Source organism: Antechinus flavipes, chromosome 4 (genome assembly GCF_016432865.1).
Source record: "Antechinus flavipes isolate AdamAnt ecotype Samford, QLD, Australia chromosome 4, AdamAnt_v2, whole genome shotgun sequence".
In the NCBI taxonomy this organism is placed as follows: Eukaryota; Metazoa; Chordata; class Mammalia; order Dasyuromorphia; family Dasyuridae; genus Antechinus; species Antechinus flavipes.
In genome coordinates this window covers 156,204,159-156,225,350 of record NC_067401.1, presented here as the reverse complement: position 1 = coordinate 156,225,350, position 21,192 = coordinate 156,204,159, and the positions used below count along the sequence as shown (strand labels likewise).

General features: G+C 35.3%; 1 pseudogene; it reads left to right on the top strand.

Annotated features, from left to right (window-relative positions):
* Positions 1-6,589: 6,589 nt before the first annotated feature.
* The window catches only part of LOC127561372 (pre-mRNA 3'-end-processing factor FIP1-like), a 32,642-nt pseudogene continuing 18,039 nt past the window's right edge, over positions 6,590-21,192 (top strand).

Here is a 21,192-nt window from a genome sequence, read left to right as displayed (position 1 = left end):
TTTTATGTAAACTAACTTATTTGATCCTTATAAGTGTCTTGTGAAGAATATATTAGTAATTATCACCATTTAACAGATTAGGAAATTGAAATTCAGAGTTAAGTGAAATGTATAGTTATATAATTAATAAGCATTAAAAGTAAGATTCAAGTTTAATTCTTCATTTTAAATTAAAACTAGCTATTATGCCCTACTAATTTTAATCATTAGGTTTTAAGTGCCTACAGGAGCCTGACATCTTCATTCAGATGAATTTATGAAGATATCCCAATGGCAGGTAAAAATTATTGATCTGAATCTCAGAGAGAAGGGCTGAAGAGCTAGTTTTTGAAAGGTATCTGGTTGGAGGTGATACTGGATTCCATTTTCTCTAAATTGTCCTTGTGTGACTGGAATCCTTATTACAAGTTAATTCCAATATGGACTCTGGTGAATTAACATCCTTTCTCCTAGTTCCAGAAATACATATTAGTCAATGTTGCCAAGAGATCAGGAACTGCTCTTAAGCAGTTTTTGCTCTGTAGTTTTATTTTCCATTCATTTTGCCAAGAGAGTATCCATATCCAGAAAAGTCTTGCCCTCTCTTCCCATACTATCCAGTGTCCTACCTCCTCATTTCCACTTTTCTTCTTTTTAAAATTTCTTTAGATCCACATTGAGATCATATTTATCCTTCCCCATCATTTTGGCCTCTTGTTAACTTGCTATATTTCCTATATTTGTAGGTTCTCAGAATTTCTTATATAATTAGTTCCTTCTCCATTGTATGAGGCTGCCTTTCTGCTTCTCTATTGATAACAATATCTGTCTATCTCTTTTTATCTGTCTCTCTCTTCCTGGCTCTCTGTGTGCCTCTTTTTCTGACACTTTACAGATGTTGGTCCTAGTTCTTTAGCTATCCTCAGCTATCAGGTACATGATTTTAGATCATAAAGATAATACAGTATTATTATCTTTTTAAATCTCCTTCAATCCCCATAATATGGGATATAACAAAATATGTCTAAATTTCCATAATTTAAGAAATATAAGTCTCTTCCAGGCTATCAAATCTAAGAATCTTTCCCTCCCCTCCCATGTTAATTTACATAAATATTTCTAATACCTTTGTAGAGATGATCCCAGGCTCTTATGAAGAGATTTCATGAGCTCTTGAATGTGACTACTCTGTAAACAAGCTATCTGAACAGTCCAAGTGAATAATAGTCAGATAGTGGATTTACGTTCTTTGAGGGAGTGACTATTATTATTTTCTCGCTATCTATTAGATCTGGCTTGATGCCAGTACATGGTTGATACTTAGCAAATGGTTATTGAATAAGATTACATGAAATGATACAGAAAAAATACATTTATTTAGCATATTACGGTCTACAAAATGAATTACAGAGTTCAGTGAGATTGAAGATAAAGCATGTTATCAATTAATTTGGGTCACATAGAAAAATCCTTTTGTACTTTTTGTAGAGTACAGGAGAAGAAAAATATAATTAAGATAATTGATTCCATTCTCCATTTCCTTTAGCTCACTTCAATGTAAAGCAAATGTCCCTTTATCCTGTTTACATTTGTAACTTGTGTGTTGTTCAAATTGATGGTATCACCATGGACCCACACTTAACACCGTATACCAAGATAAGATCAAAATAGATCCATGATCTAGGCATAAAGAACGAGATTATAAATAAATTAGAGGAACATAGGATAGCTTATCTCTCAGACTTGTGGAGGAGAAAGAAATTTGTGACCAAAGATGAACTAGAGACCATTACTGATCACAAAATAGAAAATTTTGATTATATGAAATTAAAAAGCCTTTGTACAAACAAAACTAATGCAAACAAGATTAGAAGGGAAGCAACAAACTGGGAAACCATCTTCACAGTTAAAGGTTCTGATAAAGGCCTCATTTCCAAAATATACAGAGAATTGACTCAAATTTATAAGAAATCAAGCCATTCTCCAATTGATAAATGGTCAAAAGATATGAATAGACAATTTTCAGATGACGAAATTGAAACTATTACCACTCATATGAAAGAGTGTTCCAAATCACTATTGATCAGAGGATGCAAATTAAAACAACTGTGAGATACCACTAGACACCTGTCAGATTGGCTTATATCACAGGAAAAGATAATGATGAATGTTGGAGGAGATGCAGGAAAAGTGGGACACTGATGCATTGTTGGTGGAGTTGTGAATGAATCCAACCATTCTGAAGAGCAATCTAGAATTATGCCCCAAAAGTTATCAAACTGTGCATACCCTTTGATGCAGCAGTGTTACTTCTGGGCTTATATCCCAAAGAAATACTAAAAAAGGGAAAGGGACCTTTATGTACCAAAATGTTTGTGGCAGCCCTGTTTGAAGTGGCTAGAAAGTGGAAATTGAATGGATGCCCATCAATTGGAGAATGGTTGGGTAAATTGTGGCATATGAATGTAATGGAATATTATTTTCTGTAAGAAATGACCAGCAGGATGAATACAGAGAGGCTTGGAAAGACTTACATGAACTGATGCTAAGTGAAATGAGCAGAACCAGGAGATCATTATATACTTCAACAATGATACCGTATGAAGATGTTTCTGATAGAAGTGGATTTCTTTGACAAAGAGATCTAACTCAGTTTCAGTTGATCAATGGTGGACAGAAGCAGCTACACCCAAAGAAAGAATACTGGGAAATGAATGTAAACTATTTGAATTTTTGTTTTTCTTCCTGAGTTATTTTTACCTTCTGAATCCAATTCTCCCTGTGCAACAAGAGAACTATTCGGTTCTGCCTACATATATTGTATCTAGGATATACTGCAACATATTTAACATATATAGGACTGCTTGCCATCTAGGGGAGGGGGTGGAAGGAGGGAGAGGAAAAATCAGAACAGAAGTGAGTGCAAGGGATAATGTTGTAAAAATTACCCTGGCATGGGTTCTGATAATAAAAAAATTATAAAATAAATAAATAAAAAAATTGATGGAGTCACAGAATCTTGAAGTTGAAAGATCATCCATTTCATCCCATGAAAGAATCTTTGTGATGACTGTGTATTTAAAATCAGCTGGAGTCAGGAACTCAGGTTAAGGGAAAAATTTTCAATCTTTATTGAAGTGAAGAGGTGAAGAAGGATTGTGATAGCAATATGGGCAACCAGGAAGCCAGCTAGCAGAGGGGGATTGGAGGTGAAGGACAGTCGCAATAGCAATGCGAGCAGCTGTGTCAAGATGCCAGCCAGCAGTCTCTCTTTCTGCTTCCTTTTTCACTCCCTTGTCTCCATCCACCAAAATCATAATTTCCTATACAACACATCAGGACTTGCACAAAGAGTGGGTGGGGGCCATTTTTTCTCCAAGCATATATATTAATAGAGTATGGTCCAATTACTATTTAGCCTCATGTGCTTGGGACCTCAGTGCATCAACTCAAGCCTCAGCCCATTACATCTTTCGCTTTCTTTTGTTTTAGAATACAGGTGGTTATGCCATCCCTGACTCCTCAGGGAGGTCAGAGCCCCCAAGGGGAGGTGATCCCATCCTCCCTGACTTCTCAGGAAAGGAGGTGAAAGCACCGAAAAGAAGGTGATCATGCCCACCCCCCCCCAACTTCTGAGGAAGGGAGGTGAAAGCACTAAAAAGGAGATAATCATGCCCTCCCTGACATCTCAGGAAGGGAGATGAAAAGCACCAAAGGGAAGTTGGGGTTACTAGCAGGTCTCTGGGCTGAAGGGTCTTATTAGAAACAGGTATGCACAAACCCATCAGCATGGGAGGTATTACACAAGCACACAGCAATAATGCAGAGGCTATTAGTGATGACTCTTCCCCACAGTCAGTGCAGGCTTGATGTGGTGTAACAAACATGAATTGTACACGCAAATAACGGTATAACAAACGATATAAGTCAACATGGTGTTGCAAAAAATTGCCAGAAGTCCTAGAAGGAGAGTATGTAAACAGCAGTCACACATACGCCTTCTTCAGCAGCCAAGAGATAGTCCAAAACCAATCTATTGTCCATTGCTTCACATATCAGTGAATCCAATGATGCCCTCAAGTTTTTGACATCCTGCAAAAGTCTTTTTATGTGTTAGGGAATCCAATGATTCCAGCAGATTTTGAACTCCTATAACAGTCTTATCATTTCTCAGAAAATCCAATGATTCCTGAGGGTTTTCAAGTCCTACAACAATCTCATGTCTCAGAGAATCCAATGATTCCTGAGGGTTTTGAAGTCTAACAATTTTCTATGTCCATGAGTGAAATGCCATAACTGCCACACTCTTTCAATGGTGAGCACAATCAGCAACAGAACCACCCAATATTTCTTGGGTCTTCTCCTTTGTTTCAAAGGTCTGCTCTGTCTCTCTGCAATGGACAAGGGGAATATGGCTCCTTGGCACCCATCTGATTCCTTCTCCACCTGTAGAGAAAAAAGCAAACCCTCTCCTCCAAGCAGTTAGCCTATCTGGTCCCTTCCATTCACCACTTTCTGGGTCTCTCCACATCACCTGGCAATTATCTAAAGATAGTGGAGCTGCTTTCACTGGACACTGCTCTTCCAGTGGGTTATAAAACCTGTCTGCCAGAGCCAATGCATCTTTGTCAAAAATCAAGAAGTTAATAGTATAAAGGGTTAGATTTAGAAGTTCTCTAGGATTACCTGTGGCTCCCCGTTTCTTTTGTTTTTGGAGCAGCATCTTAATGTCTCTGTTTCTCCTCTCTACTATTGTCTGTCCTTGAGGATTAAAAGAGTATGGCAGTGGTGTGTAAAATTTTATACTGTGCATAAAAGTATGCAAAATATTTGGAGGTATATACAGGACCATTGTCTGTTTTTATTGCTTGTGGCACACCCATAATGGCAAATGCTTGTGTGAGGAATTCAGTGACCACTTGGGCTGTCTCTTTTGCTGCTGGTATTACAAAAGTGAATCCTGAAAAGGTGTCTACCACAACATGGATAAAAGACAGACGACCAAAAGATTTATAATGAGTCACATCCATTTGCCAGATTTCATTGGGTTTCAAATCACGAGGGCTGTTCCCTGGAGGGAGGAGGGTGGAAAGGAAAGCAAGCTTTACAGCTTTTTACTATGCTCCTAGCTTCCTCTTTTGTTATCCCAAATTGTAAATGCAAAGCTTGAGCAGCCTGATGGTATTTAGAATGGGATTCCTGGGCCTCCTGAAATAAAGGTGTACTGGCTAACATAGTTAAAAGGCTATCTGCCTTTGAATTTTCATCAAAAACAGGACCTGGAAGTCCACTATGTGAGTGGACATGCAAGATATAAATCTTTCCTGGATGCTTTCTCACTAGCTCTTGAAGTTCCTTAAAGAGTTGATATATATTAGAAGCTGAAAATTTTATTTGGGCAGTGGCAATTCTTTGTACCACACCTACTGAATAGGAAGACCCAGATATTATATTTATGTCTCCTGGGTAATAAGTGAGAGCTAGCATGATCGCATATAGTTCATTCTGGTGAGTGGACTGAAAAGGAGTTCTGACTACTCTTCTTATGGTTAAATCATGAGAGTATACAGCACAGCTATTATGTTTGGATGCATCTGTAAAGATAGTTTGTCCTTTAAGAGGAAATTTAGAAACTGTTTCTTCAAGAATCCATTGCCAATTATGTAAAAGTCTGGTTATCTTTAATGGAGACCCATGTGTAAACTTTGGAGCAATGGCTAATAAAATTTGCCACTCTGGAATGGTCTCACAGCACACATTAATTTGCGTATTGGTGTAAAAGGTATATATCTTGTCAGGTCTTGTCCCAGATAATTGTACTGCTCGCTTAATGGCCTTTAATAAAATTTTAGCCAAAACACTGGGTAAGGAGTAAGGCTTTGTTCTGGTTGTGTCAGGAGGTTCATCCACTCTATCACACTGTCTCTTTGATGAAGGACTGCCGTGGGTGCCTCTTGTGTGGCAAAAACTGATATTAGCAAGGGTTTTTGAGTGACTCTTTCAACCACATTGGATAAAGCCAGTTCAAGTTTTCTCAAAGCCTCTTGAGCTTCTTTTGTGAAGCTGGTGTAGTGAATTTAAAGCATTGTCTCCCATTAAAATGTCATATAATGGTTGTAACTGATAGGTAATCAAGCCTATCACTGGTCACATGCATTGGATATCTCCTATCAATTTCTGAAAATCATTTAAGGTGTTTAGCTTCTCTGTTCTTAAGGACAGTTTTTGTACTGTAAGCATCTTAGGGTATACTTCATATCCTAAATATTGAAAAGGAGCATATCTTTGAATTTTTTCTTCAACTATGTACAATTTGTAGTATCTTAGTGTTTCTATGGTCTTTTGTAGACATGCTTCAAGCATTTGTTCCTCAGGTGCACATCCCAATATATCATCCATATAATGTAATAGTATAACTTCTGGAAATGCTTTTCTTACTGGAGCATGAGCAGCAGCAACATACATTTGACACATAGTGGGGCTGTTTTTCATTACCTGTTGCAAAATTGTCTATTCATATATTTTATAAGGCTCAGCTAAGTTAACACTGGGTACTGAAAAGGCAAATCTTTTCATATCCTCCTTATCCAGAGGGACAGAATAAAAAAATGAAGTTGAAAGGCCAGAAGAAGAAAATGCCAGTGCTAATCCTCCATCTGGAATTAAAGATGAAACTGCAGAAAATGGGATATCAAAACCAAAGGTGACTGAAACTGAAGATGATAGTGAGAGTGACAGTGATGATGATGAAGATGATGTTCATGTTACCATTGGTGATATTAAAACTGGAGCACCACAGTATGGGAGCTATGGTACAGAACCTGTAAATTTTAACATCAAGACAGGAGGGAGAGTTTATGGAGCTGCAGGGACAAAAGTCAAAGGTTTAGACCTTGATGTACCTGGAAGCATTAATGGAGTTCCAGTATTAGAAGAAGATTTAGATTCTTTTGAAGATAAACCATGGTGGAATCCAGGTGTTGATCTTTCTGATTAATTATGGTTTTAATGAAGATACATGGAAAGCTTACTGTGAAAAACAAAAGAGGATATGAATGGGACTTGAATTAATACCAAATAAAATTACGGCCGAAGACTATCCTATGGAAGTTACACCAGGTGCAGAGATCCAAGATAGCAGATACAATCTTTTTAAGGTACAGCAGGGCAGAACTGGAAATGCAGAGAAGGAGACAGTGCTACAGTCTGCCAAAGCTAAATTTACATCTCCTCCTTCTCTATTCAAAACAGGACTTTCTCTAAGCATATATATTAATAGAGTATAGTCCAATTACTATTTAGGCTCACATGCTTGGGACCTCTGTGCATCAACTCAAGCCTCAGCCCATTACAAATATTGCCTGTTTATTTACCTTTATAAGCTACTACCTTAGAAAAGTTGGGACTTTTCCAGATCAGTAAACTAACCCCTTGTAAGTAGCTTGGTGTCTTGTGTCAACTGAACCAGAACAGGTCTCCAATGGGTGAGAAGCTGCAGTCAGATAAGCAAGTTTATTGACAGGAGAGTCAAGGACCAAACTGAAGTTTATTTAATTTCAAAGTTTTAGTAAAATGCTTGCAAATGGAAGTGTTCCTACGGAGGAGGACTTAACATGCTGGGGCAAAGCCAGGGCATGCCACCAAAAGTGGGCAGGAACATGAAAAAAGAAACATTTTTAAGTTGGGAGTAGCACTTTCCAAAAAGATTTATAAGTGAATAATGCAGACATTCTTGGGTTCTGTGAGAACAGTCTCCAAGCTGATTGTCTCACATAGAGGGGTATAGACCAAAGTGAGCATGGCAGTATCTGGTTCAGTTCAATTAGCAATTTTAAGAATCAGGTATTGTAAGCATATCAAGAAGTGTGATGGATGGCTCTCTGGTCTTTGGGAAATAGGGCAAGCAAAATCCTTTAGTGAACACCTGATGCTGGTCAAAGCAATACATTTTTGCCAGAGGGTGAGATCATCCAGAGCACAAAGGATTATTGTTATGCCAAGTTCAGGACACAGCCCATTTGTTGAACTTGAGTTAATTAAACAATATCTTCATTATTTTATGATGTTTATCCCTTTTGACCAAAGGGAGTAAGTCTAAAAGAACCTCTACTTTCATGGTTAATTAAATGAAAGGGGGATATAAGGCAAGATGCCACAAGGTATTGCCCAGGGAGAGAGACTTATTGCAGAATAGTATACCAGGTATCATTGCTAGCCATTTTTTGCTTACAAACAGAAAAGTCATAGGGGAAGAATGTGGAGGGAGAAAATGATTGAATCAGGACTTTGAAAGTTGGGCACAGAACTACAGACCTACAAGTTGGACTATAGTGGTATTAGTCGGATGGACCTGGAAAGTGTCCTTAAAAACAATGATCCACTGATCAGTATGGGGCTAATTTTAAGACAACACATAAGGACTGGTTCTTAGAAAGGAGATTTGCATATCAGCAAGATAAGCTTAAACATAAACATCTTGGCACAGGAGACCAAAGCAATGCAATAGTTATCACCAATATTAACACTGTCTCCTTGTATCCTAGTAACCTATTCTACTTAATATCCATTTAACCAGTACATTTTGAATCTTAGATGTCTTGTATAGTTATCTAGTCCTTAAATGTCAAATTATGTTATAGGAATGTTATCTTTCTAAAGGAGGGATGATTAGGAAGATAAGATAACAATGTAATGGGAAAGTTTTCTAATAAATGGAATGGTAAATTTTAAGAAAAGCAACAGGATTTGAGTTTCTCTAAGAACTCTATACATATGTATATGATTAGCTTCCAAATTTATCTACCATGGAAATTCAACCTTTGAATATGCTTAATAGTAAATTTACAAAATTGAATTAAAATTTATTAATTAAGGATTAAGGAATGTACAAGCGTGGAAAGCCACTTTTTTACAGGTCAAATGCCAACAACAAGAGACATGTTAAAGATATATTTATTCTGACTTTTTCCCAATGAAGCATAAGCAGATTTGTAATATGCTGCAATATATTTGTATTGGGAAATAATGATCCTGGGTCCAAATCCTACCAAAATCCTCTCCACATTTCACCTATTTAACTGTGGGTAAATCTCATAACCATGTAGTCTGAGCACCCTCTTCTATCAAAGGAGATCAATGGATTACAGAAATATGTTCTGGAGCCAGTTCATAACTGCTTAAAGAGAGCTAATTGTCAAATTTTCACTGTGATTGTTTAGACCTGGAAAATACACTACCAATTAGAGATGGATTTATTGTTGTGTTGATCTCTAGACTTAAGGAAGTGTTAATAAAGTTAAGAAAGTAATAGAGAAAATGTGAATAATGTAGATTTATTTTATGGTTTTATCTGTATTCAGTCTCCTAGGTTCTTTCTTTTTTTTAATTATAGCTTTTTATTTACAAGATATATGCATAGGTAATTTTTCAGCATTGACACTTGCAAAAATTGTTTTCAAATTGACAATTGTTCCAACTGTTCTCCTCCTTCCCCCCATCCCTTCTCCCAGATGGCAGATAGACCAATACATGTTAAATATGTTAAAATATAAGTTAAACACAATATATGTAAACAATTATTTTGCTGTACAAAAAGAATCAGACTTTGAAATAATGTATAATTAGCCTGTGAAGGAAATAGAAAATGCAGGTGGACAAAAATAGTGGGAATGGGAATTCTATGTAGTGGTTCATAGTCATTTCCCAGAGTTCTTTTGCTGGGTGTAGCTGGTTCAGTTCATTACTGTCCTATTGGAACTGATTTGGTTCATCTCATTGTTGAAGAGGGCCACATCCATCAGAATTGATCTAGTATTATTGTTGAAGTATATAATGATCTCCTGGTCCTGCATTTCATTCAGGATCAGTTCATGCTATATCACTTGGTGCATATATGTTTAGTACTGATATTGCTTCACTGTCTATAGTACCCGTTAGCAAGATATAATTTCCATCCTTATCTCTTTTAATTAGATCAAATTTTGCTTTTGCTTGATATGAGATAAGAAGGACTACCCCTGCTTTTTAAAATTTACCTGAAGCATAATAGATTCTGCTCCAGCCTTTTACCTTTACTCGGAATGTATCTCCCTGTTTTAAATGTGTTTCCTGTAAACAACATATTGTAGGGTTCTGACTTTTGATCCAGTCTGCTATCCACCTCCACTTTATGGGAGAGTTAATCCCATTCACATTTACAGTTAAAATGACTAATTCTATATTTCCTGCCATCTTATTATCCCCAGATTATGCCTTTCTTTTTCTTGCTTCCTCCCTCCCCCCCCCCTTTAACTCCTTTCCCAGTATTAAACTTATGGGCCCCACTTGTGTCACACAGCTCTCTCTCTTTAGAATCCCTCACTCCCCCCTTTGAATCTCTTCCCCTTTCTTGTATCCTTCCCTTATTACTGTTTTCCTTTTCCCTTTTCCTCCTCCACTTTTTAATGAGATGAGAGAAGATTCTCTGTAAATCAAATATGTCAATTATTTTCTCTTTAAGTCAACTCTGATTAGAATAAGATTCACACAATGTTCCTCACCCTCTCTAAATTCCCCCAGACATGATAGGTTTCCTTTGCCTCTTTGTGGGATGTAGATTCCCTCTTTTTATTATGTTATATCAGTAAAATTAAATTATACATGTAGTTTTTATGTATATCCACAACAGAAATACAGTTCTTTCTGCTTCTCTTGAGTCCTATGGTTGGAGGTCAAATTTTTTATTTAGATCTGTTTTTTTTCCTTAGAAACAAATGTAATTCCTCTGTTTCACTAAATGTCCATCTTCTTCCATGGAAGAAAATGCTCAGCTTAACTGGGTAGCTTATTCTTGGTTGCATTCCAAGTTCCTTTGCCTTTTGCAATATCATATTCCAGGCCCTGTGATCCTTTAATGTGGAGGCAGCCAAATCTTGAGTGACCCTTATTGTGGCACCTTAGTATTTGAATTGTTTTTTTTCTGGCTGCTTGTAATATTTTTTCCTTAGTCTGATAGTTCTGAAATTTGGCCACAATATTCCTTGGAGTTTTTATTTTAGGGTCTTTTCCAGAAGGTGAATTCTTTCAATGACTATTTTACCTTCTGGTTCTATTACATCTGGGCAGTTCTCTTTGATGATTTCCTGAAAATAGTATCTAGGCTCTTTTTTTCATCATAATTTTTGGGAAGTCCAATGATCCTCAGGTTATCTCTCCTATATCTATTTTCCAGGTGTGTTTTTTTTTTCAAGTAAATATTTGACTTTTTTTTTCTAATTTTTCATTTTTTTGGTTTTGCTTGACTGATTCTTGATGTCTCAATGAATCAGTCAATTCTATTTATTCAATTCTGATTTTTAGTGAGTTATTTTCTTCATTAGCTTTTTTTTACTTCTTTTTGTATATGTCCAACTGAGTTTTTAAATCAGTTGTTTTGCTCTATGGAATTTTTTTCCCCATTTCACTATTTTTTTTTCCAATTCACAAATCCTACTTTCCCAAGAGTTCTTTACCTTTCACAATTCACAAATTCTGTTTCCCTGCACTTCCTGGGAGTTTTTTACCTTTTCCAATTCACATTTCAGGAAGTTGTTATTCTCTTGCATAGGTTCTCTTTTTTTCCCCCATTTTTCTTCTAGCTCTCTTTTAAAATTTTTAATAGTCTCTTTTAGGAGAGCCTTATGAGATAGGGACCAGGTTACACCCTCCTTTGGGCTACTGTCTGGAGTCATTTGCTATTAGTCTACTTGGGGTTGAAAACCTGCTCTCTTTTTGTATAGAAGCTATTGATTGTCCTTTTGATTATTTTACTCATTTTTTTTAAAAGCCTGTAGAATCTGCCTTCAGGGCAAGGAGGTTAATATCTTTCTCTGCAGAACAGGGATAGATATATGTACAGTAACTGTCCTTGAAATGGGTTGCAAAGAGTTGTGAGGTACAGGAGTGGTCTGGGAAAAAGTTGCCTACTGGAAGTGATTCAGGCCTGGGTAGCACAGGGCCAAATTGCGGAAGTATCCAGTGAAGAACCCTGCTGTGCCGATTAACAACTGTCCTGGGGCTAGAGGCTGAGCAGCAAATGTGTCACTATCCCAAACCAAAGCCCACTGTGGGTCTGTGGGTAGTAGCAGCTGACCAGAAAATAGCTCTGCACAGACTGGAAGTGTCTCTGCTCAGGGAAGCACAGTCATGCTGTGAAAGTTGTATTGCCCCAGGCTGAGCCCCTTACTGCAGAATAGAGGCTGCCCCGGGCTGCACCCCCTGCCATGTGGAGTTTTGACAATCCCCCTCCCAAAGCCCCTGCTGCAGAATGCCACTGCACAGCTGTGTTGTGGCCTGTGCTGTTTCTCTCACTTCTGGTTTTGGGTGGGTATAGCCAGATCTTGTTAGTTTCTGGCATTTTTCAGAGTACCCTTTACATTTGGCTTTAATTTCTCTGCTGGTCTACTGCTTTGCAACCAAGGCAGGACAATCAGCCTATACCAGAGTTGTCTCTGTAAATTTTCTAACCACAGGGGCCACACCCACCAGATCTGCTCAATATTATCTAGCCTCTTGTTTTATCCCTATTTGTGCTGGCCTGTTCCCACCACTCAGGACAAATCTTTTCTGGCAATCTTCCAGATTATCTTTGGCTGGTAAATTATTGTACTTCTAATCTTCGTGAATTTTACCAGTCAAGTGCTATTTTTGAGGCTGAATTTAATAATTTGTCCTGAGGTTATGAGAGGAGCTTAGAAAGTCACGTGTGCCTTCTCCACAATCTTGGCTTCACCCCCAATGATGTAGATTAAAATTAAAATTATATAAGATGTCCATATTTAAATTCTATTATAGTAACTCAGAGATATTCTAGTATCAATTTTATAGACTTACTATCATATTTATAAAACTTCTTGATGATAGAAATTAGCTATAAAAGGAAAATATAGGAACACAATAAAGAGAAAGTTGTTTTCTTATAATAGGAGTGAAAGTTTTCTTACTTTTGGTTTACTTCCAGGCATGAGTCATCACTGACAGCCAATCATATAGTCACAGGGTGTTAAAAGCAAGTCTCACAATTAATCAGGAAGAATCCTATTCAGGCTATGTCTTAGGTCATTCCCTAAATTGTTCCTAGGGAGATGCCATCTACCTTAGCACTTCCTAGACTTTAACACATGACATTTTCTACTATTGATGCCATGACAGTTCATATAACTATATCTGAAATCAAAACTCAAAACAATAATAAATTAGATTCCTAGGAACTTTTACATTAAACAGCAAAATTTTACTAATCTAACAGAGGGCTTTAATATCTTTCCTGATGTTTCTGTAACAGTTAACACTCTAGTAATCCATTACTTATAAATTAATATAAAAATTTAATAATATAAATTAAAATTGTCCATATTCTGAGGCTTCAGACATTAATATGTTCAAACTATACCTTTAAGCTACCCCAAATGCTTTCATAATAGCCAAGAATTTCAAACAAAAATTGCTATTTTATGGTAAATATTGTTATAGTAAATAATATTAACTGTTTTATAATTAAACATACCTAATAAAAGATTTATATAAAAATATTTTCAAATACCTCTTTTTAAAAAAATGACATAATCTAATATTATCCAGAATAAAAGGGAAATTTTGACTAACAGAATTTCTGGTTTACAGTTGTCTTTCAAATATTACAGTATATTAGAAATACACTACAATTTAGAAAAACAATAATAGCATAAGCAATAAAGTTCAGATAATATCAGTTGCATATCCAAATTATCATGCACAAAAATCTTATTACCTTTGATATTTTAAAACCACTTCAGACTTATCAGGAATGGAACAATTATGTTCAATTGGTGAGATAATAATAATTAGTGCTTAGCAAATGCCAGTTACTGTAGTAAGCATTTTACAATCATTGTTATCATGTTGATCTCACAACAGCAATTTTGAGAGGTAGGTACCATCATTACTTTTTCTCTTTACAAATTAGGTAACTGGGGCAAACAGAGATAGGATACCTTGCCTAAGATTATCCAGCTAATAAGATTATATAAATGGGACAGAGAAGAGTGGGCTTACCAAGGCTAGAATCTGGCTGACTCCACTTTGTACTGGCAATTGGATCCTCTCAGGCAGCAGTATTCCCCCAACCCACCAGATGGGGGAGAATGTAATTCAAGAAAATCATTCTCTTTTATTAATCTGATCAGAGATATGAGGGACTAAAAGAGAGACATATGACAAACAGATACAAACAGTAGAGCATGGACATCTAATTTTACTCCATTGATCCAAGACACACAAGAGCTTGATGTGCAGGAAAAACAAAAACAAAAACAAAAAAAAACCCAAAACCAAATAAAAATAGAGACATGCACAGATCAAAGGAAAAATAGATTTTATAATGGGGCATTTACTATAAAATATACAGTCAGAACAGAATAATAAGCATTTCCCCCTCAACACCTGGGAACTCATTCTCCCCTAAATCATTTCAGAGATTTGGTTTAAATTTAAACAGCTTTTGCAAAGCATTTGGCCCAATGAGTTTACTTTGGAATGCAGTATAGAATATGGATAAGTCCCTCCCTCCTACAGAACCCAAAATCTTGAAGGAAGGACGCAAGGAAGGAAAGATTCCCTGTAATTACTGAGGTTCTCCAGATGTTTTTGTTTGCAGATAGTATTCACGATCCATCAAGTCTTGGAACATAGCAAGGTCTTTTAATTGAAATCTATAATTACTCAAAAGAGTTTGGCCCAAGTAAAGGAAAAAAACAAGTACTTATTTTCCAATCTATGATATGCATTTGACCATGCAAGCCATTAAATCATTCAATCAATATGTATAACTTAGATAGAAAATTCATGTGAATAATTAATTCAGCCCAAGTTGAATAGGAGGAAGAAAGAAAGGTAAGTTGCTTTCAGGGAAACTATGTAATGTTTCCAATACCTTCAAACTTTTCCATGCAAGAAAATGATATTTTTTAAGCATTAAGATTATGTTGATACAAGTCATGGAATTAAAATTATATAGAAAGAACTGTGGTTTAAGATCACACATAAATAGAGAGGCAATTGGCAAGAGTAGGCTCTAAGTTATCACCAATGAAAATGAAAATGGGAAAAATTGTAATGAGTATCTAAAGAAAAAGAGATGGACAGGTTAGATGAAAGAATTAGTATTGTGTTGTGTATTGCTGCTTCATGCACAATGCAAAAGGATATAGGTAAAGAATTCCTTCCCTGCACTTGACTTCTATAGAATATTCAAATAGAATATGGATAAAATTCATATAGCATAAGAAAATAGAGATGAGCTTCTAATTTGTAATAAAAATAAAATTATTAATTACTTTGTGCCAGAAAATATACTAAATGCTGGGAATATAAAAAAAAAAAAGGAACCTATATCCTACCTACCCACAAGAAGCTCACATGCTAATTAAGGAGATAACATGCAAACAACATGCAAACATACAAGATTATATCATACAAGATACAAGATATAAACATATATCTTGTATCTTGTATGATATAATACACACACACACACACACACATATATATTTATATATATATATATATATATATATATATATATATATATAGAGAGAGAGAGAGAGAGAGAGAGAGAGAGAGAGAGAGAGAGAGAATAAATTGGAGGTAATATCTGAGGGAAGAAATCAGCAGTGGAGCATAGGGAACAGGAACTAGCAACCATCTCTTGCAGAAGGCAAAATTTGAAGTAAGCTTTAAAGGAAACCCAAGCCAGAAAATGGAGATGAGACAGTGTATTCTAGGCTTGAAAGATGGTCAGTTAAAAGGCATAGAGTTAATAAATAGAATCTCATGAGCAAGTAACAACAAGAATGTAGCTTCATCTAGAGTGTAGGTTATATAGAAGCCTAGCATTCTGTTACAATTATATTTCTGTGCAATTATAGTATCTCAATGACACAAGGAAGTGTTCTATTTTCCTAAAATCCTAAAAAAAAAATGTATCTATGTTCAAAATACAAATGGTTAGATCTTTGATATAGCTTTTCAGGTGCCTAAAACTTAAAACTCCAGTAATGGTTAATTATGTCTTAGACTTGATAGATTATGTGCTGCTATGCAAGTCTATCCACTTGACCAGTCAAATCTTTATTTCAGGAAGAAGAGAACTGCTTCTATTTTAAAAAATTCTGTATCTTTGTAGAATATTCCTTTCATTTTGGGGTAAGGAAATCTGCTTTGTTAGAATTGATACTGTCTGAATATCTCATTTCATTCTAATCCTGAGCCTAAATCATTGGCCTAGTATGACTGAATCAGGATTAGATCCAAATACCATAATAAGAAATAGAAAGAATTCCATTATCTTGATAACTTTATATGCCAAAGTTCAGACTGATCAGGATTTAGTTAGCTTACTTTTAAAGTCATGGAAAATGAAAATAATAGAATGATTAATGTAAAAATAAAGGTCTTAAAATGGGACATTTATCTGAAAGATTGTCTAAACATACAACATATTAAAGAAATATTTCATCTATCACTATGTTTGTATACAAATATATAGTGACAGTTTGTCAGTAGCTTTTGACATTTCTTGTCTTCAGGAATCCATAATTGTGGCATGTATATATATATATATATATATATATATATATATATATATATATACATATATATATATATACACTCAAACATACATATGTACATGTGTATACATGAATGTATATGTCACAGTATATTAAAGCTCAAATTGCATTTTCTTATTTACAAGTACAAATATACACAATATCACACAGAGACACAAGACAAAGGTAGACATGGAAACATTCATGTAATTTTCAGTCCCCAAAATGCTTTTATGAGAGGTTACTTTTCCAGCCACTGAGTTACTGTGTGTTAAGTGTTTTTACAGGTCATTACTTTCTCAGTTGCTGAGCAGCTTTAAATGTTATCAGAAAAGAAGGGGAAAAATCCAATCCTTTTCCAGCTGTTAAGCATCTCTTCATATTTTAATGTTTTTTTTCTCTTTCTCTTTTACTTGTTAAACTATTTATATTTTACTCAAAAAAGCAAGTGCAAAATTGTTTTGGCATTGTTGAACTTTTGTTTTTATTGTGCATGTGCGTGTATGTCTTTAAACAATGAATAAAAATTCCATTCCTGTCTCATTCTTTTCAGAAAGTAGGGGCTCCAGCTATAATGAATCCAAGATGAACATTATGAGTTCATCTCAGAATTTTGATACCACAGAAGCACTCTCCTTGTGGTATGTTCAATGGAAACACTGTTCTTGTGGTGTTTCCATTGGAAATATTGTACTTTCTGGTATTTTCAATGGAAAAAAAAATCTTCATAACTATTATTGCGGTATTACCCAACACTGCAAGAAATGTTGGTATGGGTCTCTTGTCCAGGGGAGAAGAAAATAAGATGAACAAGAATGCCAAATTAAGTTGGGAGGGAAAACTAAAAGTGGATCTCAGAGACACCCTATATTATATAGGTGAAGAAGTGGAAAATTCTTCTGCAGCAATGTATATGTTGAAAAACAAAGTATGGAAAAATGGTGAAAGAAAGAAAAGTATTATAAGAGCACAGTAATGAACTTTCAGATAGGAAAAAAAAGACAAAAAAAGAGGAGAAAATAGGCTGATTTGGGCCCTTTTTTTCTGTTATCTGCCCTCAGTGCCCTGAGAAATTATCTAACCCTGGAAAGACTCATAAAGAGATATCAAAGGTTTCAGAGAAAAGCTTCCAATGCTAGTCTGAGACTGGCACCCTGATAAATTAAATATATGCCCCATTCTCTTCAGTTTAATTTCTGGGGACACTTATAATTAAAGTCTGCTTTATTTATCTTCCTTCTGTTGCTCCTAGATCATTTTTTGTTTCAGTCAGACTGGACTACTCACTGTCTTTCCTATGTTTACTCTATGATCTTGGCATTTTCTCATTCTATCTTCTTGTTATCTAAATCTTCATCTTTTAAAGCTTAGCTCATCTCCAGTCTTCTAATAAAGCCTTCTCTTAGTATTTCAAAATAACATTGATGTTAAGCACTTAATTAATTACCTATATTATGGTATTATGAACACTGGAAGTTTGCAGTCAAGTAACAGGATAATATGCTAGTATTTGCTATGCAATCTGCTTAATGTATTAAAAACAAAGGAAGAAGATCATTCATGAAAGCTTGGCATTGAGCTGCACTTTAAAGTGCTTTTAAAATGAGCAGGGAACAAAAGAACTGTTCGGTTCTGCAAACATATATTGTATCTAGGATATACTGCAACATATCAAACATATAAAGGACTGCTTGTCATCTAGGGGAGGGGGTGGAGGGAGGGAGGGGAAAAAAATTGGAACAGAAATGAGTGCAAAGGATAATGTTGTAAAAAAAAAAAATTACCCTGGCATGGATTCTGTCAATATAAAGTAATTATTAAATAAAAAAAAATAAAATGAGCAGGGAAATGAGAGGTGGGGAAGAAGAGAGAGAGCTTTGCAGGTAGAGGTAACTATGAAAAATAAGAGATAAAATTATGTGAGCTCAATGGAGGTTTAGGGGACAGATAAATGTTAAGTTTTGCTGGAACATAGAGTATGTAGTGGGAAGTAATATGAATGAGGCTTAAAATGTAGAGGCAAGTCAGATTGTGGAGGGTTTCAAATGTCAGAATTGGAACTTTTTTTGGTAGGCATACTCTATGATGTCCTATATCACATGGAAATTTCTATATTTATGAAGACATAGTAGATAGTCAATAAAGACTTTTTCATTGATTGGTTGAGTAAAGCCCCAAACTTTCATCAAAATTGGCTAAAAGAGAGAATAATATGCACACTCAATTTTGCATGGAAATTTATCTTTTTCTACAGAAAAGTATGACAGGAAGGTTATAAGAGAAGCCTAGTGGTGATAGACAGAAGGACAGATTGGAGGGCAATAATCAGAAACAAAATACCTTTGGGGAGAGACAGGGTAAAAGAAGAATGGGAATAGAATAAATGGGGGCAAATAGTAAGAATGAAAATAGTTAGCAATCATAACTGAAAAAAAATTGAAGCAAGTTTCTCAAATATATTAGAGAACTGACTAAAATTTTAAAAAAAAGGAGCCATTCCTCACTTGACAAATGAAAAGAGATAAGAATAGTTTTCAGATGAAATAATCAAAGCTAAGACATGTGAGAAGATGCTCTAAATCACTATTGTTTGGAGGAATGCAAATCAGACAATTCTAAGGTATTATCTCTTATCTATTAGATAGACTAATAGAACAGAAAATAAAAAGGACAAATGTTGTAGGGATGTAGATAAAATTAATCATAATGCATTATTGATGGAATTGTGAATTGATTCAACCCTTTCTTAGAGCAATTTGAAACTATGCCCTAAGGGATATAAATCCTTTGAACTATCAATTCCACTACTATGTCTGTATTCAAAAGGAGGAAAAATTAACAAAAAGGACTCAATTGGGGAATAACTGAACAAATTGTGCTAGGAGATTGAAATAAAATATCATTTTGCTAAAAAATGATGAACAGGATGCTTTCAGAAAAACCTGGATTTGCATGAGTTTTTATAAAGTGAAATGTATTGTGTACAAAGTAACAGCAATATCATAAGATTATCAACTTTAAATGACTTGTTATTCTCAGCAATGATCCAAGACAATCTGAAAGAGTAATGATAAAAAAAAAGTCATTCATTTCTAGATGAATAGCTGATGATATCTGAAATCAAAGCACACTTTTTTATTTTACTTTCTGTTGAAGAAATTGCTTTTAATCTATGTTTCTTTCATAGTATGTTCAATATGGAAATATGTTTTGCATGTCTACACATGTATAACCTATATAGAATTGCTTTTTTTATTTTTTTAAACTTTTTATTGACAGAACCCATGCCAGGGTAATTTTTTTACAGCATTATCCCTTGCATTCACTTCTGTTCTGATTTTCCCCCTCCCTCCCTTTAACCCCTCTCCCAGATGGCAAGCAGTCCTTTATTTTATTTTATTTTTATTTTTTAAAATTTATTTATTTATTAATATTTTATTTTATTTTATTTAATAATAACTTTATATCGACAGAATCCATGCCAGGGTAATTTTTTTACAACATTATCCCTTGCACTTGTTTCTGTTCCAATTTTTCCCCTCCCTCCCTCCACCCCCTCCCCTAGATGGCAAGCAGTCCTATATATGTTAGATATGTTGCAGTATATCCTAGATGCAATATATGTTTGCAGAACTGAACAGTTCTCTTGTTGCACAGGGAGAATTGGATTCAGAAGGTTAAAATAACCCGGGAAGAAAAACAAAAATGCAGATAGTTCACATTCATTTCCCAGTGTTCTTTCTTTGGGTGTAGCTGCTTCTGTCCATCATTTATCAATTGAAACTCAATAAGGTCTCTTTGTCAAAGAAATCCATTTCCATCAGAATACATCCTCATACAATATCGTTGTTGAAGTGTATAATGATCTCCTGGTTCTGCTCATTTCACTTAGCATTAGTTCATGTAAATCTCGCCAAGCCTCTCTTTTCATCCTGCTAGTCATTTCTTACAGAACAATAATATTCCATAACATTCATATACCACAATTTACCCAGCCATTCTCCAATTGATGGGCATCCATTCAATTTCCAGTTTCTATCCACTACAAACAGGGCTGCCACAAACATTTTGGCACATACAGGTCCCTTTCCCTTCTTTACTATTTCTTTGGGATATAAGCCTAATAGAAACACTGGCAAGCAGTCCTTTATATGTTAAATAGGTTATAGTATATCCTAGACACAATATATGTGTGAAGAACTGAACAGTTCTCTTGTTGCACAGGGAGAATTGGATTCAGAAGGTATAAATAACCTGGGAAGAAAAACAAAAATGCAAGCAGTTTATATTCATTTCCCAATGTTCTTTCTTTGAGTGTAGCTGCTTCTGTCCATCCTTGGTCAATTGAAGCTGAATTAGCTCTCTTTATCGAAGAGATCCACTTCCATCAGAATACATCCTCAAACAGTATCGTTGTTGAGGTATATAATGATCTCCTGATTCTGCTTATTTCACTTAGCATCAGTTCATGTAAGTCTCTCCAAGCCTCTCTGTATTCATCCTGCTAGTCATTTCTTACAGAACAATAATATTCCATAACATTCATATATCACAATTTACTCAATCATTCTCCAATTGATGGGCATCCATTCATTTTCTAGCTTCTAGCCAC